The sequence below is a fragment of the Muntiacus reevesi genome, chromosome 15, assembly GCF_963930625.1.
Source record: "Muntiacus reevesi chromosome 15, mMunRee1.1, whole genome shotgun sequence".
Taxonomy (NCBI): Eukaryota; Metazoa; Chordata; class Mammalia; order Artiodactyla; family Cervidae; genus Muntiacus; species Muntiacus reevesi.
Window position 1 is genome coordinate 19,823,802 of NC_089263.1, and position 26,145 is coordinate 19,849,946.

At 44.6% G+C, this 26,145-nt stretch overlaps 1 protein-coding gene across 5 annotated transcripts in view; it reads left to right on the forward strand.

Moving 5' to 3' along the window:
• Positions 1-26,145, forward strand: part of ZNF710 (zinc finger protein 710) — a 68,214-nt gene that overhangs the window by 2,460 nt on the left and 39,609 nt on the right. The gene's annotated exons all lie outside the window — the stretch shown is intronic.

Genomic DNA, 26,145 nt, shown 5'->3' on the forward strand with positions numbered 1-26,145 from the left:
AAAGCCCAGAGACCCAAACTGGTATCTCTTCCTGGGTTACATCTCTTACTACCTTCAGTTCATGAGGTGTTTGTGATTCATTGCTAATGATCACCTGTGCCTAGAACAGGGCCCGGCACATAGTGGACCCTCCATAAATTCTTGTTGAATAAATGCACTGGGTGTTAGGAAAAAGAGTTCCCTCCCAGAAGGGACCCACAAATGACAGATGGAGGCAGAGACAGGGAGGTAATTGGTGGGAGCTGCAGAGTTTTGCCGTGAGTCACAGCTTAGAACAAGCTCCAGACAGGTAAGGCAGGAGGGGCTGGGAAGAGCAAATCTCACGAGGGGTGGAGCCACTGGGTGGAGACTTGTGAAACAATAGATCTTGAATTGGACTGGATATGGGGCTGATAATAACCATAGATCTTGGGCCAGGCTTGTGTAAGTGCTCTATGTGTATCGTCTCTCTTAAGAGTCCTCACAGGTGCTAGTTGCTGCCTGCATGCTGAGTTGCTCAGTCATGTCTGACTCTTGGTGACCCTATGGACCATAGCCCACCAGGCCCCTCTGTCCATGGGATTCTCCAGGCAAGAATACTGAAGTGGATTACCATTTCCTCCTCCAGGGGGTCTTCCGACCCAGGGATTGAACTGCCTGAATTGGCAGGCGGGTTCTTTACCACTGCCTGGTTTTTCCCATTTGGCAGATTGGGGAATTGAAGCACAGAGGAGCCAGTAACTCATTCAAGGGCACAGAGCTGGTGGTTCTGAACTCAAGCAGACTGACTTCAGACTTGGCTGCCCTAGAATGATGATGAGTTTAGGTATTTCTGCCCACATCAAGGAGCTGGGCATTTAGAGCTTTGGGGTTGCTAGAAGGGACAGCAACAGAAAAATTGGAAAAGAAATTCTTGATCTGCAATGCAGTGAGGCTGGTCAGGGAGATGGCCCTCTGCTTCCTTTACCAAGGCCCTCAAGGTGTCTGAAGAGTGTAAGAGGTTTTATTTATTTATTTTTTTAAATATTTATTTGGCTACTCTGGGTCTCAGTTGTGGCATGTGAACTCTTTATTGTGGGATCTAGTTCCCTGACCAGGGGTCGAACCCTGGCCCTCTGCTTTGGGGGTGCTGAATCTTAGCCCTTGGACCACCAGGGAATTCCCCTGTAAGGGAATATTTATTTTGGGGACCTAACTATTTCCCAGGCACAGTGGCTAGTACCAGGTTGGGTCTGTTTTGCGCTTGATGAAGATTTAGGAGACTTTCTTTTTTAAGGTTGCTTTTCAAGTTACGTTTTAGTCCACATGTATTTGAAACTGGTGGGAATTTTAAAGCCAGAAGTATCACCTTTGGCCATGGGGCCTCTAGAAAGTGTTTCCCACCCACTCAAGCCTTCCCTTCCTACTCCAAGTATGCTGGTCCAGGCTACTTAGCCCACAACAGCTGCTCTTTAAAAAAAAAATTATTTATTTTTGGTTGTACTGGGTCTTCATTGCTGCTCTGGCGTTTCTCTAGTTGCAGCAAGCGGGGACTGCTCTACAGTTGTGGTCTGCAGGCTTCTTCCTGTGTTGTTGTCTTCTATTGTTGAGGCGCACAGGCTTCAGTAGTTGCAGCATGTGGGCTCAGCAGTTGCAGCTCCCGGACTCTGTAGTTACAGCGCACGGGCTTAGTTGCTCCAAGGCTGGTGGGATCTCCCCTGATCAGGGATCGAACCCGAGTTTCCTGTGTCAGCAGATGGATTCTTTGCCACTGAGCCACCAGGGAAGCCCACAACAGCTGCCCTTTTATTGACGGTCTGCCAGTCTCGTCCTCGTGGAGCTTGCAGTCTCCCTGGGAGACAGACATTAAACTAATAATTACACCAATACTCTTTAATTACAATTGTTACAAATGCTTCAAAGGAAAAAGTACAGAGACCACAGGAGCTGATAATCAAGGAGGACCTGGGGGTGGCGGGCGCAGGGAGGCTTTCCTGAAGAAAAGGCGTTTAAACAACCATACAGAGGGTGGGCAAAGAGGCTTTAACTAGGTGGGACAGTCCATTAGCCTTGATGTAACCCTTTGCTGCTCTGTATGTGGTCCAGGCACCAACAGCAGCAGCATCACCTGAGAGTTTGTTAGAAATGCAGAATCTGGGCCTGCCCCAGACCTGCTGAATCTGCATTTTAAGATTCCTGTGTGTGGTAGAGTCTAAGAAATGCTAATGGAATCAAAGTACTAAACTGGGAGGTTCCCAGCTTTGCTGCAAGTGAGTTGGGTGACCTCAGGCAAGTCACCCACCTTGAAGTGACTTGGAGGAGTAATAACAAGGGAATTAGATCACCCCATAAGTTCTTTCGCAGGTGGCTCAGTGGTCAAGAATCCACCTGTCAGTGCAAGAGACACAAGAGATGCGGGTTCAATCCCTGGGTCGGGAAGATCCCCTGGAGGAGGAAATGGCACCCCACTCCAGTATTCGTGCCTGGAGAATCCCATGGACAGAGGAGCCGGGTGGGCTACACAAAGAGTCGGGCACAACTGAACACACAGCGCATACACACACAGATTCCTTCTGGCTTCTCAGATCTTTGGCTTTTGCTGGTGGGTGCTGTCTCCAGGCTTATGGAACGAGAGGACCTGGGCTTACACAGCATCCACCTGTGCGATGCACTTGGTCAGAGGGCCAGCAGTTGATACTAGTCCTTGCTCTAGTCTGACTTCAGTGAGCAGTGAAGAGGAGCCAGGCCATTCTTCGGGGAAAGATGAGAATAATTCACAAAAAGCATGTGGAACTTCGTAGCACATACGATACTGTCTTTTTATTTTTAATATTTATATATGTATGTATCTTTATCTGACTGCACTGGGTCTTAGTTGCAGCACAAGGGGGTCTTCAGTTGTGGCATATGCACTCTTAGTTGCAGCATGTACGATCCAGTTCCCCTGACCAGGGATAGAACCCAGGCCCCCTGCACTGGGAGCATAGAATCTTAACCACTGGACCACCAGGAAAGTCTTGGGAGATGTGTTAAGGTGACCCAGGGATGAGTTGACCTGAAGCAAGAGAAAAATGGGCAGGGTCAAAGAGACTTTGAGAAAAAAGGGTGTAACATTTCTTACCTAAACTGAGGGCAGGAGGGACCTGCTTCACTGCTGTGCATGTGGACATAATAACGTCAAGAACTGCCATGGTGTTTTGACCCTGAGATCCTCACATGACTGTAGAGAGACCCAGAGGGCTGGAACCAGACCTTCTTGACCTTCACAGCCATGGGGGGCTTCAGTTACATCTGCAGCTGTACAGAGGGTTACATTCTAGGGCTAGGACCTGTAGTTTTCACCAGCCTCAAAGGGGTCTATAGCCTCCCAGAACTTGGGACAAAGGGCTTTCTTGACTAATGTCTCCCATCTCTTTCATTATGGGGCATTGACAATGTCCCAGGCACTATTCTCATATATGTATTAGCACTTTCCATATATGTATTAGCCCATTTAGGTTAAATACTAGGTCACACACCTAGTAAGTTTCAGAACCAGGATTGGCACCCAGGCGGTCAGGCCCCAGAGTCCCTGTGAGCAAAGCCCACCTTAGAAACAGGGCAGGCGCAACCAGGGGCTTGCCGTTGTCAGTAGGAACAGAAATTGAGATTACGGAGGCCTCCACTTTACAAGTGTCTCCCAATTGTTCATGCATAAAACTGCAAGGATTTTCCAAAGGAAACGTGTTACAAATAGCACAGAGTTGCCAGGCTAGTCAGTGAGAGCCTGTGTCACTACTGAACTCAACTCATGATAGTTTGGAAAAAAAAAAAATTAGAAAACAAAACTGCTGCAGTACTTCAAAGAAAATTAAGAATTCTAGAATCCAGGAACTTCCCTGGTGGTCCAGTAGTTAAGTCTTCACCTACCAGTGCATGGGATGCACGTTTGATCTCTGGTCTGGAAACTAAGAACCCGCATGCCTTGTGGCTCAAAAACAAAAAAAACAAAAAAAAACACCCCAAATCCAGAACATAAAACAGAAGCAACATTGTAACAAACTCAAAAAGACTTTAACTAAAATGGTCCTTATCACAAAAAAAGAAATCTTAAAAAAAATACAATTAATAATGTGTTTTTAAAAAATTCTAGAATTGGATAGAAGGTGTTTGAACACAGTCAAATAAGGGAGGTGAGGTGGTTGCAGGAAATTGGGGTAGATTCTGAAAGGGGAATCAAAGAATGTTAGAGGTCAAAGTGGGGCTAAATGTATGTTGAATCAGCAGCTTCAAAAGGTGAAATAACTGGCTTTTATTACCTACTAATTAATGTGTATGGCTCCCAGAACGGACCCTTCCTGCATCCCTAGGCCCCCAAGTACAGAGGCCTTTTGTATTCTCTCTTACTCATTTCTGTGCTATTTGAATATTTATTGCTATGTATTACCTTTCTAATCTGTATATTTGTAAATAGAGTAAAAAGACTGTTAGAAGCAGGTTGATCTCTAGAGGGGGGGTTGGTTCTGTCTTCTTCCACCATCATGGTAAAGGAGTTTCTGCTATTAAATCCTAGTTTAATAGTTCCTGGATAGCTCAGTGGGTAAAGAATCCACCTGCAATGCAGGAGACGTGAGTTTGATCCCTGGGTTGGGAAGATCCCCTGGAGAAGGAAATGGCAACCCACCACAGTATTCTTGCCTGGAGAATCCTGTGGACAGAGAAGCTACAGTCCATAGGGTCACAAAGAGCCGGACACAACTGAGGAGACGGAGCACGCACCATGTGTATGTTTTGGGAGTACCAAGAGAACTGTTGGAAATGTGAGGGTTTCCGGTGTAGTCAGAAGCAGAGAGTAGGAGATCACATGTGGCCCGACTGTGTTCTCTGCCTCCCAGGGTATAACAAGTAGGGAATCAAACTCAGGTAAAAATGATCACTACAGAAAACATGAATGGGGACTTCTCTGGTGGTCCAGTGGTTACAACTTCGCCTTCCAGTGCCAGGGGTACGTGTTTGATTCTTGGTGGAGGAGCTAAATCCCACATGCCTCACGGCCAAAAATACCAACACATGAAATAGAAGTAATATTGTAATAAAACCAATATATATTTTTAAGTACTAAAATCACCTTAAAAATAATTTTCTAAAAATTAAAGCAGGAATGTCCACCCTGCAGACTTATGTGGGAGACTATAACTTCTGTGATGACTCTTAGTTATGTGTGGTTTGTCTTTTGAGTGGTACAAGCACCATCCCCAACCCCATCTTATTCCCCCTGGGGCTGCAGTGGGATGCAGTTTTGAAAGGAGAAGGTTGTCCTGCATGTGTTTGGTGTAAAAAAGAAAAATCATACAAACTTTAAAAATGGTTGTTTTCTGTGCCATGTCAGAATGTCCTCATGAGGACACGCCCAAGCTGGCCTCTCAGTAAGCCTCAGGGAGGCTTCAGAGGCTGGCAGTGCTGGTTGGTTATCCCCACCCTGTGATGGACTACAGCATGCCAGTCTTCCCTTTCCTTCACTCTCTCCCAGAGTTTGCTCAAACTCATGTCCATTGAGTCGGTGATGCCATCCAACTATCTCATCCTCTGTTGCCCCCTTCTCCTTTTGCCTTCAGTCTTTCCCAGCATCAGGGTCTTTTCCAATGAGTTGGCTCTTTTCATCAGGTGTCCGAAGTATTGGAACTTCAGCATCACGGTTGGAACTTCCAGTGAATGTCCAGGATGATTTCCTTCAGGATTCACTGGTTTGATCTCCTTGCCGTCCAAGGGACTCTTAAGAGTCTTTTCCAGCATCACAATTCGAAAGCATCAAGTTTCTTCTTTTCCTCATTCTTTCTTCTCTGTTTTTTGTTTGTTTTTTCCTCTTTATTGCTTTGGAACTTATACACTCTATTTCTGTTCTTTTGATGCATGAAGACTGTATGAGGTTTAAAGTTAGTTGGTATTTATATCTTTTTTTCAAGCGATTCAAGGATCTTAGGATGCTTTATATAAAGTCACCATTGTCCCTGCTTATGTTCAGTTGTCTTGTAGTGTTTTAGCTCTGTCTTGTTTCACTGTTTAATACCACAAATTAGACCTTCTTTTCAGTGTTCTATGCGGTTGGTTAACTTTTGAGTTCCACATAGTTACCATTTTGTTTACTCATATTTCTTCCCACATCTCAGGCTTTCTTTCTGAAATCAGAACATCTGTGGTGGAGGTGTTTTAATCATAAACTTCCAGTTCCGTTTGGTTAGAATTTTATTTCATAGAGAGTGTTTTACTTGGTATAAAACTTTAGCTTGACAATTGTTTTATCTTAGTATTTAAAGATGGTATTCTACTGTCTTTCGGCTTTCCTTATTGATACTGAGAAGCCCAGTTATTGATTTCAGGCAATTTCTTCTCTCTGGTTGTTTTGTTATTGTGATGGTGGTGGTGGTGGTGGTGTGTGTTCACACACGTTCACATGAGTATGTGGGTTTTTTGGTTGTTGGGTTTTGTTTTTTTTTTTCAGCTTAATGTATTTAGGAGTGGATTATATTTTGTTTGGCTAAGAATTCATTAGACTTCCTGAAACCAAAGATTAGTGACTTTTATCAGTTCTAGAAAATTTTTATCCTTTATCTCTTTCACTGTTACCTATCATTCTCCCTGTGATTTCTCTTTCAGAACTCTAATTAGATATATGCTAGATCTGGTTCTGTCCTTTACATTTCTTAACTTCTTTTTAATTTCAACACTTTTATAGTGTTTTCTGAGTAATTTCTTATTTGTCTTCCAGTTCACTAATTCTCTCCAGTTATCTCTGATTTTCTGTTCAGCGCTTCCACTGATGTATTTTTAATATCAATATTAACTCACAGGTTTTAATATACTTTTTGTGTTTTAATCCATTGCAGTTATTTTCTTTGATGTTCATTTTTAAGTTTATAATCTGGGTGAGCATCGTGTTTCTTGTTTTATCCTTTTTCAAATATGTGACTTTTAAAAATCTCTTACTTTTTACCTGGGTTTTTAAATCCTCATTTCCTTAATCATGTTATACATACCTTTCCTTCTTTTGTGTCCGGTAATTCTACTATCTGCAGTATTTGCAGGTATGGTTCTGTTGTTTGATGGTTCTGCTCACTCCCACTCATGAAGGCTTATTTCCTTATGTGTTTTGTGATTTTCTGCTGTGAGCTTATGTTTGTTAGAATTCCATCTGTGAGAATTCTTTAAGGTGTGGGATGAGAGTACATTCTTCCTGGGAAAATATGTGTTGCCTTCTGCCAGACACCTTAAGGTCTTACATATAAGTCATTATTTACAATTCTTAGCTTATAGTTGGGGGACCAGAGCCCAAACCCACAGGCAGGCTGGCTAATAACCGTGGATTGTCAGAGGAGCCTTTTCGTTGAAAATTCTGCCTACAACTAACCCTAAGCCAGATGACTTCCTACTTGACTGTATACCACCAGATACCTCACTTTGTCCTCTTGTTCCTGTATCGGCAGATGTCTTTTCTCCGTGTTTGGACAAAGGCCTAATCATGTCAGGCGCAGTTGAAAACCCTATGTCTTCTGAGCCTTCCTCATGCCATCCCTTGCAAAATTAACCAGTCCTTGTACATTCATTCGCCCTTGTCACCTTACCTATAGGCTGTGGGCATGTGTGTTCAGACCCCACACTGGATTCTGAACTTCTTAAAAGCGCAGAGCTGTGTCATTTATTTCTGGAGACCTAGTGCCTGGCTCACTGTTGGGCAGTGTAGTTGCTTAATAGATATCTATTGATTGAATGGAATTTATGGCAAAATCAATGTTTCTGTTCTTCTTGAATAGTAATAAAATCACAAGCGTTAACCTCCCCCGTGATCTTGGACAAGTCCAGTTTACCTCTTTGTTTTTTTGTTTCCGTTTATTTATTTTTTGGCTGTGCAGGGTCTTTGTTGCTGTGCATGGTCTTTCTCTACTTGTGGAGAGCAGGAGCTACACTTTAGTTGTGGTACTCGAGCTTGTCATTGAAGCGGCTTCTCTTGCTGTGGAGCACAAGCTTTAGAGCACATGGGCTTCAGCAATCGCAGCTCCCAGGCTCTAGAGCGCAGGCTCAGTAATTGTGGCACGTGGGCTTAATTGCTCTGTGGCATGTGGGATCTTCCCAGATCTGGGGTTGAACCTGTTTCTCCTGAATTAGGAGGCAGATTCTTTACCATTGAGCCACCAGGGAAGCCCAGCTTACCTCTTTGGATCTGAGTGACTGAGCTTTAAAATGAAAGGATGCTTCTGAAATCTCTACCTACTCTAAGATACTGGCATTCAGCATAACTTGTATGACTGTCAAGCGTGATACATGAATCACCTCTTGGCTCACAAATGGAATGAAGGGATGGGAGGGCCTTGGAGAGAAAGAGTATGATTCTGAGAAAATGGAGATGATATGGAAGAGAAGGGACTCAAAAGTAAATTAATATGAAAGGTGACATTTTAAAATTTGTGACTTGAGACAACCTAATGGCTACATTAAAAAAGGAAGAACACGCTATAACAAAATAAATTCAGATGGATTAGAGATGTTAGATGTTAAAAACAAACTCAGGGAAAATAGTTTCTAAGTACAACTTAAAACCCAGGAGCCAAACTTGACCCTACACAAGTAAATTTCTATGAGGCAAAATCATCATAAATAGTCAAAAGAGTCTCCTACTTCTCAAAACTTCTCAGAGAGCTAATTTTCTTAATATCTAAAGAGGAAATCAATAAGAAAAAGACCATCACCAAATTTGTTTTAAAAAATATTTATTTCTTTGTGCCGTCTCTTAGTTGTGGCGTATGGGATCCAGTTCCCTGACCAGAAATGGAGCCTGGGCCCCTGCATTGGGAGTATGGGGTCTTAGCCACTAGATCACCAGAAAAGTCCCATTAACCCAATTTTTTAAATGGGCTAATGGACCAGTCACAGAAAAGGAAATACAAATGGTTCTTAACCATATGAAGTGTTCTTTCAACCCACCAGTATTAAGAGAAGTGTTAACTCTGCTATGAAGAAGTGACAGTGGGAACAGTTACTCTCTGAATTATTAAGAGTATAAGTTGGTACAACCTGTATAGAGAGTGTTTTGACAATATTTATTAAAATTGCACAAGCAACTCCACTTCTGGGGATTCCTCTCACAGGTATGAGTATACATGTGAAATGATGCATTTATCAAGATAGTTCATTGCATCATTGCTTGTAAAAGCAAAAAAAAAGCAAGGGGAATAACCTTATTGTCCATCAGTAGAAAACTGTTAAATAAATTATCCTATGTCCATGCTCTGAAAACTCAGTGCAGCAGTAAAAAAGCGTGTGAAAGCTCCCGTATATGGATGTGGTTGCCAAGCTATTAAGTAAGAAAATAAGAGACAGAATGACTGGCTGTGTGGCATGCTGCAAGGATACCTAGGAGACTGGTAATAGTGGTTTCCCACAGCAGACGCGGACTCTTCAGTATGTTCCTTCTTCTTTTTGAATTTTTCACTTTGTGTGTATACTACCTAATTTATTTATATGGCCACACCACGTGGCTTGCAGCAACTTACTTCCCCGCCAGAGATCAAACCTGTGCCCCCTGTGGCAAAAGCGCAGAGTCCTAACCACTGGTGGTGGTTGTTCAGTTGGTGAATCATATCCAACTCTTTCTGACCCCATGGACTGAAGCATATCAGGTTTCCCTGTCCTTCACCATCTCCCGGAGTTTGCCCAAACTCATGTCCCTTGAGTTGGTGATGCCATCCAACCATCTCATTCTGTCACCCCGTTCTTCTGCCTTCAATCTTTCACAGCATCAGGGTCTTTTCCAATGAGTCAGTTCTTTGCATCATGTGGGCAAAGTGTTGGAGCTTCAGCATCAGTCCTTCCAATGAAAATTCAGGCTTGATTTCCTTATGTCTCCTAATTTTTTAAAAAAAACTTTTTTTCAAAGAAGGAGGTTAGGGTGGGAAGGAGGGAGGAAGAGAAGAAGGATCTCACATTTGCTCTGCTTTTTCACATAGGCTATTTTAGTTATTCAGCTCAACAGCCCCTAAGGAGGCTACCATTTTATAGACCAAGAAACTGAAGCTTGGAAGTCTGCACTGACTTGCCCAAGTTCACGGAGAGAGCCGTGGAACCCAGCATTGAATCCAGCTCTCACTCCAGAATCGTCGGGCTCATATCTGTAGATCAGTACTTTCTTGTTTCCTTTCTTTATTTTTAACCAACCTCTCATAGGTCAAGGACCAGTAGGCTGTGCTTCAGGGCCTGGCCCCCCAGGGCAGAGGAGTGAGTATAAAGTTCCATCCCGGGAATTCCCTAGTGGTCCAGTGGTTGAGACTCCATGCTTCCAATGCAAGGATTTGGGTTTGATCCCTGGTTGAGAAGCTAAGGTCACACATGCAGCACAGACAAGAAAGTATTTTAAAAGTAAATTTTATCGATTTCTACTCTGCAACAGTGCAAATCAGTCATAATTATATGTATACATCCCTTCCTTCTATCCTATCCTTCTTCGGGGTTTCCTTTGTGGCTCAGATGGCAAAAAAAATCTTACCTGCAGTGCAGGAGACACAGACCCGGATTCAGTCCCTGGTTGGGGGAGATCCCCTGGAGGAGGGAATGGCACCCCACTCCAGTATTGCCTGGAGAATCCCATGGACAGAGGAACCTGGTAGGCTACAGTCCCTGGGGTTACAAAACATCGGACAAGACCGAGCCACTACCACTTTCACTTTTTCCTCCTTCTTGGGCCTCCCTCCCACACCCCATCTCACCTCTCTAGGTTGTTACAGCACCAAGCTGGGTGTCTTGTGTTATGTATCAGCTTCCTACTAGCTGTCTGTTTTACCAACACAACACTGTAATGCAGTTATCCTCCAATTAAAAAATAAATTTAAAAAATAATTAAAAGAACAGCCATAAAAGTTTTTTTTAAATGAGGTTCCACCCTACCTCTATAGCTGGCTGGCTGGCTGGCTCACAAGTCCTACTGGGCAAAGCTGGGGCAGTAGGTGGTGAAGTCAGCCCAGAACCCAGCCCTTCACATCAGACACAATGAGGAGGATGAGGGATGGGCTCTGCGGTCCTACCTTTGAAGTTCCCGGCTTTTATCAGAATGTCTGAAGCTTTACGTTATTTCAAGGGCGCTTTTATTACTGTCTGTGTGAACTGGCCTCGGGTAGGTCCCAGGTGCCAGGTGCCAAGGGAGCGCTTCCTGGTGCCTTCAGTTTGTTTTACAGCGGGGAAGTTTTCAGGGCTGATGGTACCCAGAACGTGGAACATTCTGGAAGAAAAACTTTTCCTATTTTTCTTTACACAGGTGCAATTGGATGGCATCTCTTTAATTAAAAGGTGGTTTTTTGATTTGGGGTTTTGGTTTTTGTCTGGCAGAAAACACCTGTGCTGTTTTCAAAGTATGGTATTGACTGCTTCCTCTTCGCTGAAGAGAAATTCTCTACAGAGAGCAAAGCTAAAGGTGTTGGCCGTATATAATACGAGGCTGTCATCTGTAGGCTACAGCTTCACCTGGGGGGGAGAATTTGATGTCTTTAAGAGACACAGAATCATCCAGCACCAGCTGTCCTCATGGGCAGCACCGTATTGATTATCCAAGTTGGAATCATCATTTCTGAAGGAAGAGGCAGGGTCCACTGGGGCTGAGGAATGTTCGTAGCGGTCTTTGGAATCCGTGGGCTGGAGCTGGCGTGTCCAGCCCCCGGTCACTGTGCTACTCGGCATCTTTACAAAGGATGCGTCCTAGTGGTTCATGCTGCCCGTTTTTGTTTGTTAGGCCAGTGGAAGTGGAAGCACCTTGCGCATTACAGAGTGGTACCCACATTAAGTTCGCACTGGGCTGTTGCTGATTGCATGCATGGATAGGAGGCACCCCATAAATGTTTCCCCAATGGACAGATTTTGATCTTTGAGATAGATTTTAAAGCTTTCAGTCAGAAAGAGGAATGGAGAAATTCAGACAGCTCCCATTGCTCCTCAAGTTTTCCTGATGCTTGAATAATTAAGTCCATGGCTGGTGAGCTTTTTCCTTTCTTGGTCTCTGGCTCATCTTACACAAAGGCCAGCTTCTGTAAACGGTGCACGTGTACGCCCATGCCTTCCCAACAGTTCCCAATTCTGTTGTCCTCTTGTGTCCTAGCTCACTATCTGGAAAATTTCTGTGTAACATCAGCTAAGTTCTTTTTCTTTTTTTAAGTATTTTTATTATCTATTTATTTATTTGGCCTCACTCTGTGGCATGTGAGATCTTAGTTCCCAGCTAAGTTCTTTTGCTTCAGCTGCAGAGCTTGTCAGAATTTCTCTTCCAAGTGCCTCTTTGGGGTCTTCTGTATCTTGGTTGAAAAAGTTTGTTTGCTATGGCCAAGTAGGTGAACAAATGTCACTCAGCTCAATAACTGGCTGTTTGTTTTCGTTTGTTTGCTTTTTAACTTTATTTATTTATTTGACTGTGTTGGATCTTAGCTGCGGCCCGTGGCATCTTTCGTTGTAGCGCATGCTGAGTAGTGTGGCACAGGCTTAGTTACTCCAGGCATGCGAGATCTTAGTTCCCTGACCGGGGATCAAACCCACGTCCCCTGCATTGCAAGGCAGTTTCTTAACCACTGAACCACCAGGGAAGTCTCAGACTGGCCATTCTGTAATTCCCCACTTTGAATTCACTGTCAGCGGAGATGGTCATTGTCCTTTCCTTGATCAAGGACGAAAGGAACGCTTGTTTTGTCTTTTCATACATCAGCAGCTCTGCCTGCTCTCATCCCCACCCCCTGTTCTCCCCATGGTGGTCACTCTAAGGACAGAAAAGTTGGGTCCTGACTTAGCTCCCTGCTCTTGACTCACCCTCCCTGCTCCCACTTGGGCTTTTTGGAGGATTTTATTTTATTTTTGTAAAGATTTATTTGTGGCTGCCCTGGCTGTTCATTGCTGCCCGGGTTTTCTCTAGTTGCAGAGATTGGGGGCTACTCTAGTTGCAGTACGTGGGCTTCTCACTGTAGGGGTTTTCCTTGTTGTGGAGCACAGACTTCAGCAGTTTTGGAGCTTGGGCTCAATAGTTATGGCACATGGGCTCAGTTGCTCTGCGGCATGTGGGGTCTTCCTGGACCAGGGAACGAACCCCTGTCCCCTACATTTGCAGGTGGATCCTTATCCACTGAGCCACCGGGGAAGCCCTTCTGGAGGATTTTAATTCCTCTTCAGTGGAATACACCTCTTAGTCCTTAAAAATATTCTTAGGTGGTTTAAAGTGTCTCTGTCCAGTTTTGTTTTGTTCCAATCCAGTTCAGGTTCGAATGTCCAAGGAATGCAGAGTCTCTTGGATCTCTGCCTTTTGTTTTTTAGAAAATAGCTTTTATTGATTTTTTTTCTTGTTACAAAGGGATTTACGGTTGTTGCAAAAAATTTAGGAAATAGAAACAAGCAAAAAGAAGAAAATTAAAATGCCTGTAATTATTAATAATTCAGTGTATGATATACCCTTCCATATATTTAAGCAGTCTCCTAAATTTAAATTTTTTTCCTCTTTTTCTCTTGTAAAGAATGCTGTGGTGAACATCCTTGGGTATCTTTTGATTAAATCTTAGGCATACATTTCTAGCAGGGAATTACTGGGCCCAGGACACATTCTAATGGCCCTGAATTTAGATGGTTAAATTGGCCTCCAGAAATGTCATGTAGTATTTTTGATTCCTTTTAAGTGAATACTAAGTCTTATTCTTTTATTAATAAAATTTAGTTGTGCGTTTTTAAGATACTGCTTTTCAACTGTTTAACGCACATTGATTAAGAGGCACTGACCTGGGAAAGGCCTGATTGACCCTTGGAAGAGAACCCGCAGATCCTTGCCCCTTTGTTCACAGTGGGCCTTGAGCATCAAGACTAGAGCCTTTCTTGTCTCCTCTGACTGCAGGCCTGTGGCTCCCCAGGGAATCCTCAAGGAGCCCATCCTTAGGGTGCCCGGGGCAGCGCTGGCCTTGAGGATTCCAGGCTTAGGCTGGCCTTTCTTCAGAGAAGATGCTTGTGAAACAAACATCCTGTCCTGACTCCGGAGACCCGAAGCCAGTCATGCCTGGCTGGGTTGGTGTTTGTGGGGCTGGCATGGAGGATGCCATGGTGTGCAGGCTTCAGGATTCTGCACCAGGGGAGTACCTCTCTCCAGACTTTCAGCCCTTGCAGCCTGATTCCCCAGTCATCACCTTGGGGTGGGGTGGGGGAGGTTTGATGGAATTACAGAGGAAGTAACACGTGCTTAGGCTAAATCGGGCCTTCCTGCTCCAGCTCGGGGCTTGCTCTTCCTCCTTTTCTGTTCTCTTCCTCCTCCACGCCAGTACAGTCTTTACGGCCATTGGCGAGGCCTCTCAGGACCTTCCCTACTTCTTGGTTCCTTCTCTTCTCTTGGCTCCTGATGACATCTCTGCTGCTGCCCACCATCTGGACCTGGCACTGCCGGCTCTTTTCTTGCACCCGCTCTGCTCTGGTTCCCAGCCCCCCTCCTTGCTCCCCGTTCCAAGCAGGGCTGTCCCAGCTGAAGCTGCTTCTAGCCTGCTCTCCTTTCTCAGGCCTGGTGGGAAGACCCTGGGGGCTCAGGGAGGCCCAAGTCCCCCCACCCCCCAGAGACACAGCGACAGAACAAAACGCAGCCCCTAGAGGTGAGGGACATTCAGTTTCTGTGAACTTAGTGACTTGTGAGCTGGAGATGGGAAGCAGGGGTTGGGAGACAAGGCTGGAGGTTCCCCCGGGGTGGGCTTTGTTTAAAATTTAATATGCTCTTTCTTTCTCTCAACGCCAGCACGGCTTCCAGCTCCTTTGTCATTGTAGCCCCGTTATCTGTCTGGGGGATGCAATCTCTTATCTGCCCGGCCCTGCCTCTCACCCCTCCAGGGCCCATCCTTCTCACAGTCTCTACCCGCCTTCTGCCATTTGAGACACAGTGTTGCAGGCCTCGTTCTGCAACCTTAGATTCCAGTGAAACGCCTCACCTTGCTTCTTAGCTCATTGATTTGGAGAAAACCAGGGTCCACTTTTGGTGATGGTGGACCCACCAGGGGCATGAGAAGTGGGCAGCTTTGGTGTCCAGTGAGAGATGGCGTGTGGCACCCACCCTTAGCAGGATGGGAGAGTTGGGTCCAAGGGTGAGGGTCTTGGCCCTGGGTCACCCAAGACACAGTTGATGGTTTGCTCCCAAGTGTGCTGCTTCTTTTTTTTTAATAAAAAAATTAATTATTACTTAATTAAAAAAAATATTTATTTGGCTGCGTCAGGTCTTAGTTGGAGCACGTGGGATCTTTCATTGCAGCGCATGCACTCCACAGCACTTGGGTACAGTAGTTGCAGCACATGAGCTTGGTCACCCCGGGCATGTGAGATCTTAGTTTCCTGACCAGTCCCCAACCAGGAATCGAACCCATGTCCCTTGCACTGGAAGAGTAGAGTCTTAACCCCTGGGCCACCAGGGAAGTCCCTGTGTTACAACTTCTGGCCTGGCCCCTTCTTGGCCTTGGGAAGCCCTGCAGGGGCTTAATCACTGAAACATAGAATTGTTCTTCTCCCCAGAGGCAGGGATCAATCTAAAGGGTTGCCTGCCACAGAAGTAGAATCACAGGCAAGTGGAGGATCTACTTCAAGCCATGGGACTCAGGATCCAAGGAGCCACGGCCTTCTGTCCTGGCTTGCCATCTTCCAGCCCTGACAAGCCACAGCCTCCCCCAGCAAGCCTTGATTTCATGGCCTGCGAAGTGGGCTCATGTGCTTACTTTTTATCGGTGTGCTCTGTGCTGTATTGTTGTTCAGTCGCTAAGTTGTGTCCCGTGTGACCCCATGGACTACAGCATGCCAGGCTCCCCTGTCCCACACTATCTACCAGAGTTTGCTCAAACTCATGTCTGTAGAGTCGGTGATGACATCCAACCATCTCATCCTCTGTTGCCGCCTCCTCCTAACTTCAATATTTCCTGGCATCAGTGTCTTTTCCAATGAATCAGATCTTTGCATCATGTGACCAAAGTATTGGAGCTTCAACTTTAACATCAGTCCTTCCAGTGAATATTCAGGGTTGGTTTCCTTTAGGATTGACTGGTTTGATCTTGTAGTCCAAGGGATTCTCAAGAGTATTCTCCAGCACCACAGTTTGAAAGCATCAATTCTTTTCAGTGCTCAGCCATCTTTATGGTCTCACATATGTACATGACTACTGGAAAAACCATAGCTTTGACTATACAGACCTTGTCTGTGCTGTGTGATACCTGGTAATGATTGTTACCTGTGGACTGTAGGCATGTGAAGTCAGGGGGAGCCCTGCTCCATCATGAGTCCTCTTTTCTCTTACAAACCTCCATCATTTTCTTTTTTTTTTTTTCCATCATTTTCTTTATTCCTTCATTCAGTCAGTAAACACCAAGCACCTGGTAAACTGATATAAAGGGGAACGGCATGGTCTTTGACCCCAGCAGGCCCTCAGCCTGAAGGGATATGGGATATGCAGACAAGAGCATGAGAAGTTCGCTCTGCAGACATGGTGAAGGTGGGGAGCAGTGCAGGGAAGACTTCTTGGTGGAGGTGCTGTTTAGCTGAGTCTTAGCAGGTGAGGGAAGCAGAAGCATTCCCCTGGGGGACTAGAATATACCAAGTCAGAAAGAACAGGGGCGTTCAAAAAGTCAGTGGTGGTTTGGTGTGGATGGGGGGTAGGATGTTGAGGTGGGATGGCAGAAGATGGAGCTGGAGAGGCCAATTGGGAATGTGTCCAAAGACTTGAACTTCACTCGAAGACCTGGGGGAACCACCAGTGGGTTCTGAGCAAAGAAGCTATTGACAGATCACTCTGGTATAATCCAGGGGACTTGGGGTTTACACTGTGATTCCATGTGGGGAAATCCCCTTGGAAAAGTTGATCTGTGGGTTGAAAAACTCTTCAGAGGAATAAATACAGTATTTTTGCTTGAATTCCTTCTCGTTTCACCTAAAATTTCTGCTTTGTATCAGCCGTTTACAGGTCATTTATAAAACTATATTTTCTATGCTTGACTGTGTTTCTTAAAACTGATCAGGAAATAATCCCAAGTAAAATTTTTCCACTCGGGTGGAGAGGGAGGGGGGAGGGGGGATCGGGATGGGGAATGCATGTAACTCTACGGCTGATTCATATCAATGTATGACAAAACCCACTGAAAAATAAAAAAAATTAAAAAAAAAATTTTCCACTGAGTTATATATATATTTTTAAACATTTTTTTCTGGAGTATAGTTGCCTTTTTTTTTTTTTTTTTTTTTGGCCATGCTGCACAGCATGTGGAATCTTAGTTCCCCGACCAGGGCTAGAACCTGCACCCCTAGCATTGGAAGCACAGAATTTTAACCACTGGACCACTAGGGAAGTCCCCACTGAGATGTATTATTAATACATGTTTATAGTTACTGAGGGGCTTCCCTAATAGCTCAGTTGATAAAGAATCTGCCTGCAATGCAGGAGACCCCAGTTCCTGGGCTGGGAAGATCCATATTTTTTAACTTAACATATGGCTCAACTGGTAAAGAATCCACCCACAATGCGGGAGACCTGGATTCAATCCCTGGGTTAGGAAGATCCCCTGGAGAAGGGAAAGGCTGCCCACTCCAATATTCTGGCCTGGAGACTTCCATGGACTGTATAGTCCACGAGGTTGCAAAGAGTCGGACACGACTGAGCGACTTTCACTTTCATAGTTACTGAATGGGATTCCCTATGGCTCAGTGGTAAAGAATACCACCTGAAAAAAAAAAAACAAAGAAAACCGCCTGCATTACAGGAGCTGCAGAAGATGCGGGTTTGATCTCTGGGTTGGGAAGATCCCCTGGAGGAGGGCATGGCAACCCACTCCAGTATTCTTACCTGGAGAATCCCATGGACAGAGGAGCCCAGTGGGCCTCTGGGTCCCATGGGGTCTCACAGAGTTGGACACAGTTGACTTAAGTGACTAGCACGAACACTTTCCCCAATTCCAGCGAGGAAAGAATAAGGAGGACCAATGTTTGTTGAGTACCTGCTCTGGGCCAGGCACTTCTAATTCAGTGACTCTGTAAGAAACAGCATTCTTGACCCATTTTAGAGGCAGAAAAACTGAGATTCATGAAGGCAGCCAGCTTCCTAGGGCCTTGCACCTGTAAGGGATGGTAGTAGGATTTGAACCAGGTATGAGTGAATCCCGAATTCACACTCCATTCATCCAACCACTCTGCTACCTAATTTCCAAGACACAGTAGAAAAGTAAAGCGGGGAACTTCCCTGGTGGTCCAGTGGTTGAGAATCTGCCTTGCAATGCAAAGGACGGGGGTTCAGTCCCTGGTCAGGGTGCTGAGATCCCACATGCTGTGGGACTACTGCGTGCCCGCTCTCTGCAACATGAGAACGCCGATGTGCCGCAGCGAGGACCCAGTGCAGCCAAAGGAAAAGAAAAGAAAAACAGGAGATGCAGAGGTGGGTCAGATGAGCCGCTGGAGAGCCTCTTGATTTCTAGATAAAAATTAGAGCTGAGACACTTCCCTGAGGACCATTCTTCCAAAGGGTAGCGTCTGCATTCTGGTTTGCGTGACTCGGTCCACTGTGGAGATACTGCACAGAGCAGAGGGCAGGAAGTTGTTGCCCGTAAGCGACATCAGTTTGAAACAGAGACATACTTGAAGGTCACTGCCCAGAACAGTCAGGGTGGTGGGCAGAGCTGCCTGGATATAGGCAGCCACTGTGGGGTGGGGGTGAAGGTTTATGGAGAAAGAGACAAGAGTCATTCCCAGGAGACAAGCCGCTCCTCTGGGGTGCTCGGCGCATGCCGGCATCTTCTTGTGTGTTGCTGCACTTCCCCTGGCCCTTGCCCTCTTTGCTTAGCCATCTTATTACGTTCCCTGTGGGTCAGGATTCTCTTCCCTGATTTTCTAAGATTGTCCCCAGACTCCCCGGGGGGGCTCAGTGGAAGCCAGCTGAGACATCTTGTCTTCTAGCAGAGGACAGGGCTGAGCAAGGATGGAGGACAGAGAAACAGCAGATAAGACCCCGGTGTGAAATGACTCTCTGTTTGGGTTTTTTGTGGGGGGAGGGGTGGTATTTTTGGCCACATCGCGTAGCATGTGGGATCTTAGTTCCTGAACCAGGGATTGAACCTGTGCCACCCACAGTAAAAGTGTGGATTGTTGACCACTGGGCCACCAGGCAAGTCCCATGACTCCTTGTTAGGAGTGCCTGGGCTTCGCCAGTCGCATGCTTGTGAAATGCTTCTGAAACCATAGGTCTCCCAGGAACCTCCTGGAACCACCACTCCACTTTCCTTAACGCTTGCTGTCACTCACACCTATTCCCTCTCACCCTCTCTCATCCCTGCTGCTTCTCCCTTACCTTCCATCCCTGTTTTCTCCCCTGTCATGGAGCAGGCTTCTTGACCTCTCTGGAGTTTTCGATCCCACTCGATGAGCGGGCTGCTCGTGGGAACTCGGCCAGTCTCTCTCCAGAGTTGCTGGTGTTGGGCTGAGAGTGGCATGAGCTGGAGGCACAGCCAGCTTGTCCATTTCCAGGGGCCAGAGCCTCTCTGAATTTACAGGGGCTCTGCAGTTGATCTTGGGTTGAAAATGCAGTTTTTGGAGTGGGCCTTAGAGATCGTGTAGAGGTAGAAGGGAAATAAAAGCCTGCATGCCTCAGTTGCAGAAGTTGGATTTCATTGTTTTTCCCTTTGAGGGAAAACTCCTCGGTGACAGTAATGGAGGGCTCATCATTAAGCATGAGGAGCGTGGAGAGATGAGGAGAGATGAGGGGGGCCCCCTGGGGAGTGAGTCTCCTCCAGCAGGGGGGGCCTCCATGGCCTGAGTGACTGTGAGCTCCTCGAGGGGCCACGGTCTTCAGGTGTAGGCACTGTTTGAGGTCCAAATCCAATTATTCCTCAAGTTCTTCCTGGTGACTTCTTAACTCTCTGGCCAGAGGGAGCTTGCAAAGATAAAGCTTGAAGCAAGCATTGAAAGAAATCTTATTAAAAGAGTAAATCTTATGCAGAGAATTGTAAAGAAAGTGAAAACTGCCCCTATTCTCACCCATTAGAAATGACCAACATAGGGACTTCCCTGGTGGTCCAGTGGTTAGCCTTCCAGTGCAGGGGCTGCAGGTTCCCACAGGGAACCCACAGGGGGTGCATGAGATCCTAGGGGCCTCATGGCCAAAAAAGCCAAAACATGAAATAGAAACAATGTTGTAACAAATTCAGTAAAGACTTTAAAAATGGTCCACATTAAGAAAAATACTAAAAAGAAAAAAAGAAAAATTTCCAGCACTGTTTAGTACCTTTATATATTTTTTCACAGTCTTTTTCCATCCACATAGGTAAATATATATTCTTTTAAAGTGGTTACAAGCACACTGAACTTTATACCTCCTTCATTTGACATAACATCATGGCAAGCAGAAACTTTTCAAAAGCACTAGGGCTTTCCTAGCGAGCATATGTTCTGCAGAAACTGCTGTCAGCCACCAGTAGCTGAGTGTAAGAGCTCATCACTGTCTACCCAAAGTTGTGCCAGAGAGTCCTTTGATCACCAAGCAGTTAAACCTTGACAAAATATTGTAAATTTATACAGACCAGAACTAAAACCTAACTGCTTGAAAAAAAATTAAAAGGCTTTCCTAGATTGCTGTTGGGTCAAGGACGAAATAAAGAGCACAGTAACAAATATTTAGAAAGCATTGGAAACTGGAGTGCCACATAAGCGCACCTATGGGAGACAGCTGGCGCTGTTCTCATAGCCTTAAATGTTTTCATTATTAACAAGGGAGAGAGAAAAAAGAGACCAAGTATTCAGCCTGAGATCTTAGGGGAGAAAAAAAGAATAAAAAACAGCCCCTTGGGGACTTCCCTGGTGGTCCAGTGGCTAAGACTCTGAGCTCCCAATGCAGGGGGCCTGGGTTCGATTCCTGGTCAGGGAACTAGCTCCCATATGCCACAACTAAGGCCCAGAACAACCAAATAAATATTAAAAAAACAAACAAATAAAAAAAAAAAACAGCCCCTAAGGAAATTGGGGGGGGGGGGTAAAAATAAAGGCAGAAATAAGTAAATTAGAAAATTGAAATACAGTGAAATTAGCAAGTATATTCAAGAGCTGATTCTGTGTTTGAACCAACAGTAAAGTGGCTTAACCTTCGGCAAATCTATTTGAAAAATAAAAGAGAGAAAAGAAAAGAAAATAACAATAGAAATGAGAAAGGGGACATTGCGATAAGTAGAAAGGTTTTAAAAAATGAAAATCTGTGCACACTAGGCTTAAATTTGAAAATCTCAATTAAATGAATGCTTTTCTGAAAATGGATGTGTTAATTGAGAAAAAATTTGCAGTCGTTATCAAAGTGCTGCCCTCTCTACCTAAAGAAGACACCAGTCCCAAGTGTTTTTGCTAGGTAATTGTTTCAAATTTGATAATACTGTTAACGTTAAGCTATTCCACAACTTAGCAGAAAAGATGGAGCACTCTCCAATTCATTCTACAAAGCAAAATTAGCCTGATATTAAACATGGCAAAGAGACCATGTTAAAGAATGAAAGTGCTAGGAGGAAATAGAATTCAATAATATATTAAAGAAGTCATTCACCAAAACCCAATGGGACAAGTGGGGGAAAATTGTCAATACTAGAGAAGCTTAATATAGTAACTGTGTCATGCTAATGGGTTAAAGAAATAAAACCAGATTGATTCCAATATATGCATGGGGATAATTGATTAAAATTGAACAACCATTTCTAACTAATCAATACACCAAAAAAAAGGAGTAGAAAGGTGTATTCTTAGCTTGGTTAAGGATATCTTTTTCAAACCAATAGCCAAAATTATAATTAACTGAGAAACACTTGAGGCATTCCTGTTAAAGCTAGTAACAAAATAAGGAGGCCTGCCATCACCATCACTGATTAATATGGCTTTTAAAATGCTAATCACCAGCATAATACCAAAACAAATATAAAGAGTAAACATAGCAGTATGTACAATTTATACCAAATCGTGGGCTAGATTTTGATTTCCAAAGTTTAGAAATAAAAAAGGCCATCAAAAAAATTCAACAGATTTGACTACATTTTACAAATTGTAACTGCTGTGTCAATTCTACAGAACACTTGGGAGCTAGGGGGAAAAGATCGTCTCCTAAGACACTTAAAGGGTTAATATTTTAATTCTACCAAGAACCTATACATACTGGTTTTAAAAATCAAGATTTAAACTAAAAGACAAAGTGAACAAACTATATATAATTAGCAAATAAAAACCCACCCCAAAGAAATGCCAGATGGTATGTTCTATGAGGTTGGATCAACTCACCAGATGACAGCCACAGTATTGAATTAATATTTGTTGAACAAATAAATGGCTATAATGCAAGTTTTTAAAGCATAATACCATTTTTTTAACCTTTTGAATTAGCAAAAGGTTTTCCCCCAAGGTTTTATTATGAAAAATCTCAAATACATAGAAAAGTTGAAAGAATAGTACAGGAAATACTCATACACTGCAGATTGGATGTGCCAGATGTGAACATTTGGCATGTTTGCTTCAGCTGTACATGTATATATTTTTTTAACGCCTGAACCATTTTTTAAGTAAGTTGCAGAGCACTTATCAACTTCCCTCCTGGATACCTCAGCTTGCAAATGCATCATCTTCCAGAATTTAGCGATCTGTGTGGAGGGTGTGGTAAGTTGGCACTCCGTGCTCTGAGGGTGTCTCTGCTGATTGCCCTAGTCCTTGAAAAAGGCACTCAGGAGTCAGTCAGGACCTTGTGATATATAAGAAAAAAGAAGGCACATAATTATTGAGCATCAGGCTCCTTGCGAGGCGTTTTACTGATGGTCTTCTGTTAAATCCTCTTCACAGCTGTGTGATGGAGGTGTTATGCCCATTTGAGGGGAAATTGAAGTTCGAAGAGGTTAGTTCAGTAACTTGCCCAAGTTCATACTGTGGCAGTATTCGACCCAGGCCTATCTGACATGATCACATTACACAACAGTTGTCGCTTCCCTCTGTCTTTCTGCATGAATGCATGAAGGCGTTTAGTGAGTAGGGTGGACAAGTTGGAAACAACCTGAATGTCCTTCCCTGTGAGAGTGGGCAGGCAAATGGTTCTGTGTTTATGAATATGGATCATCAGTTCTGAACACACAACATGGAAACTTGCTCGTGTCCAATCCGGGGAAAATAAGCAGGACACCAGGCTTATACACTCCATGATTAAAACCGTGCAAAAACCATATGCTTGAAGAGGACCAGAAAGAAAAAACACAAGACGTGGTTGAGTTAGGATGAGGAGTATTAATTTTTTGTTCACTTCCATAACTCTTTGCAGGGGATGGTTTTATGAATTTTATAATGGAAAATTTTAATCAAAACCAATTTATTCCCACTTGAAAGTTTTGTAAGCTTATGGCAGGGGAAGACTCTGCTTCATTTATTGCAGTTCTTTTATTTTCCAGTGTCCAGCCCCATGCCTGGCATATTATGGACATAATAAATGTTCTGGATGAGTGCCCACTGTGAAACCTCTCAGAGGGGCTCAGCCTAGGAACATGCTTGCAGGGAACTTCCACCAGTCACTTGGTCTCCCCAAGAACAAGTGCAGGCCAGGTGTGTGTCCAGGGTGGGGTATTTGCAGGGTGCTTGGCCCTCCTGGCCCAAATGGAAAGTCTCCGCCAAGGTGCAAGGACAATTCTGGCCAATTAGCATCTCCAGGGTATTTAGAGCTAGCAAGAACCATCTGGGATAAGCAAATTCCAGCTATAGAAACAGATTTTATGTCATCTCAGACTTTCAAAATTGGTAGTGATTATCTGAACAGCTATTATTAAGTGTTTACTAGAGACCAGGCCAAGTGCACTTGCAAAGACATACCCTCATTTAATTTTCACAACCACCATGAGAATTGGTGAAAATAACCCCCATTTTATGGATAAGGAAGCTGAGGCACAGAGGGAAAGAGGCGTGAGCCCCGGGGCAAGTCTTGGTTTTTCTAAGAACTTGACTTTCAGCAAATGACAAGCCTTCTGGGCTTTGATTTCCTGGTCTGTGGACAACAGCTGACACTAGTTGAGACTATGCTGTGTGTTGGGCCCAGCCAAGTGGAGAATATGAGACCAGCTTCAGTAAATAAGCAAATTGGATTTATTCCACGGGTCTCTCTATGCCAGGGCTTTGTATCACTAGCACTTGCTCCAGTGGAATAAACCCAGTTGGTTTTATTTGGACCTCTTTTACTTTATCAAGACCAAATCTTTTGAGCCACCGGTCACTCCTGGTTCTTTCACAGAAGGGCAGCTTCTGTGGCCACACCATTTGTTATTCCCTGCTAGAGGAAACTGGTTAAAATGCAGTTCCCCGGGGACTTCCCTGGTTGTCCTATGGCTAAGACTCCACACTCCCAAAGCAGGGGCCTGGGTTTGATCCCCGGTCAGGGAACTAGATTCCACATGCTGCAACTAAGAGATCTCACATGTCGCAATTAAGGCCCAGCACAGCCAAATAAGTAATTATTAAAAAATAAAATGCAGTTCCCTGTGTCCAGTCCCGAGTTTGCAGGATCTGGGTGGGACTAGATGCTTGGGCTGATGTAAACCAAAGCCTGTTTTCATCTGGAGGAATCCAATGGCGCTGTAACCCTGCCTAAGAACTGCAAATTTTGTACTCTGTGAATTTCTCATTGACAGAACATTCTCTTCACACTTCAGCTTCATGGAGCTCAGTGGGTCACGTGCTGAATGTAAATTTCAAGAACGCTTAAGAAACTTTAATGTATTATTTTCTGTTTTTAAGAGAGAGGAGAGGCAGGAGAGATGACTGGAAAATCAACAGCCCCCAAACAGTGGCGACTACGAATGCATGTTTGAAATATTAAGGGCAGATTTGAGGCTCTATTACCTGTGAGTAGAATTTTCACCTAAGAGGAAAGATATCCCTCTGCATTTAAAATTCTTGAATTTATAAACACACTCATGCATTCTGAGGCCAGCACCAAGTAAAAGGACGGGCCATGGACCATCGCTGGTCTGCACAGCATTACCCAGCTAAGAAAAATTGAAAATGAGGCTTAGAAACTTACATAGTTTCACGTTGCCATGACAACATCCAAATGGATGATTGGCAGCTGCATCTTGATCACAGTGGACCAAGATGGGCATCGCTGACTTCATGTGACAGGTGGTGGGACCAGGAGCTGCTTGTTAGTGTTAGTTCTTCCAGGGATTCAAATAAAATGGCTCTTCAACTGCAGAAAGTTTGAGAAACACATGCATGTATGCTTAGTCACTCAGTTGTGTCCGACTCTTTGCAACCCCATGGACTGTAGCCCACCAGGCTCCTCCATTCATGGTGGTATGTTTAAAAGTGTACTCTTAAGCTGAAGAAGTGGAAAGCAAAAGAGTCGGGGGAGAAGTGGAAGACCTCTCGCCCCCACCCTCCAAATCTCAGTGGGTCAGTTCATGCAGAACGGTGTCCACTGCCACACTAGCTGGTTCCTTACTTTTGAGTCCTTCCTCTCATGCCGTAGGATTCCTTTATCTTTTATTTAATATTTATTTGGCTGCACTGGGTCTTAGTTGCAGCTCACAGGATCTTCAGTCTTCATTGAGGCACGTGGAATTTTTAGTTGCAGCATGTAAATTCTTAGTTGCAGCATGTAGGATCTAGTTCCCTGACCAGGGATCCAACCCAGGCCCCCTGCATTGGGAGCTTGGAGTCTTAGCCTCTGGACCACCAGGGAAGTCCTCCTAGGATTCCTTTAAGCCCTGGTCTTGGAGTCTGTGGGAGAGATCTTTTGGCCCAGGGTGGAGCAAGATGGTTAAAAACTGGCCTTTGGAGTCCTGCCAGGCCTAGCCTTGAAAACTCGAGCACCGTTAGCTGTGACCTAGGTCCTCTCACTTTGCTTCACAACTCAGAGTTTAGAAAACGGGGAATGACAGCTTTTCATGCAAGATAGAAATAACATGCAGGAGGGGCTCCTCACACCCTCTACACTTGGGAGAGGGTGGGTGCTTTGTGTTGTTTTGTCTAGGGTATTTGAAAAAGTGGTTGCATTGTGGGTCTCGAGGAAGTTGCCAGCTGCCCTCCCTGTTTCCGAATTCCTGTGTGTGTGTGTGTGTGTGTGTGTGTGTGTGTGTGTGTTTTCTGTGCTCGTGGTGGTGGTGGTGGAGTGGAGTTGTCAGGAAACAGCCATCAGTTTCCTGCTGATTAATTCAGTTC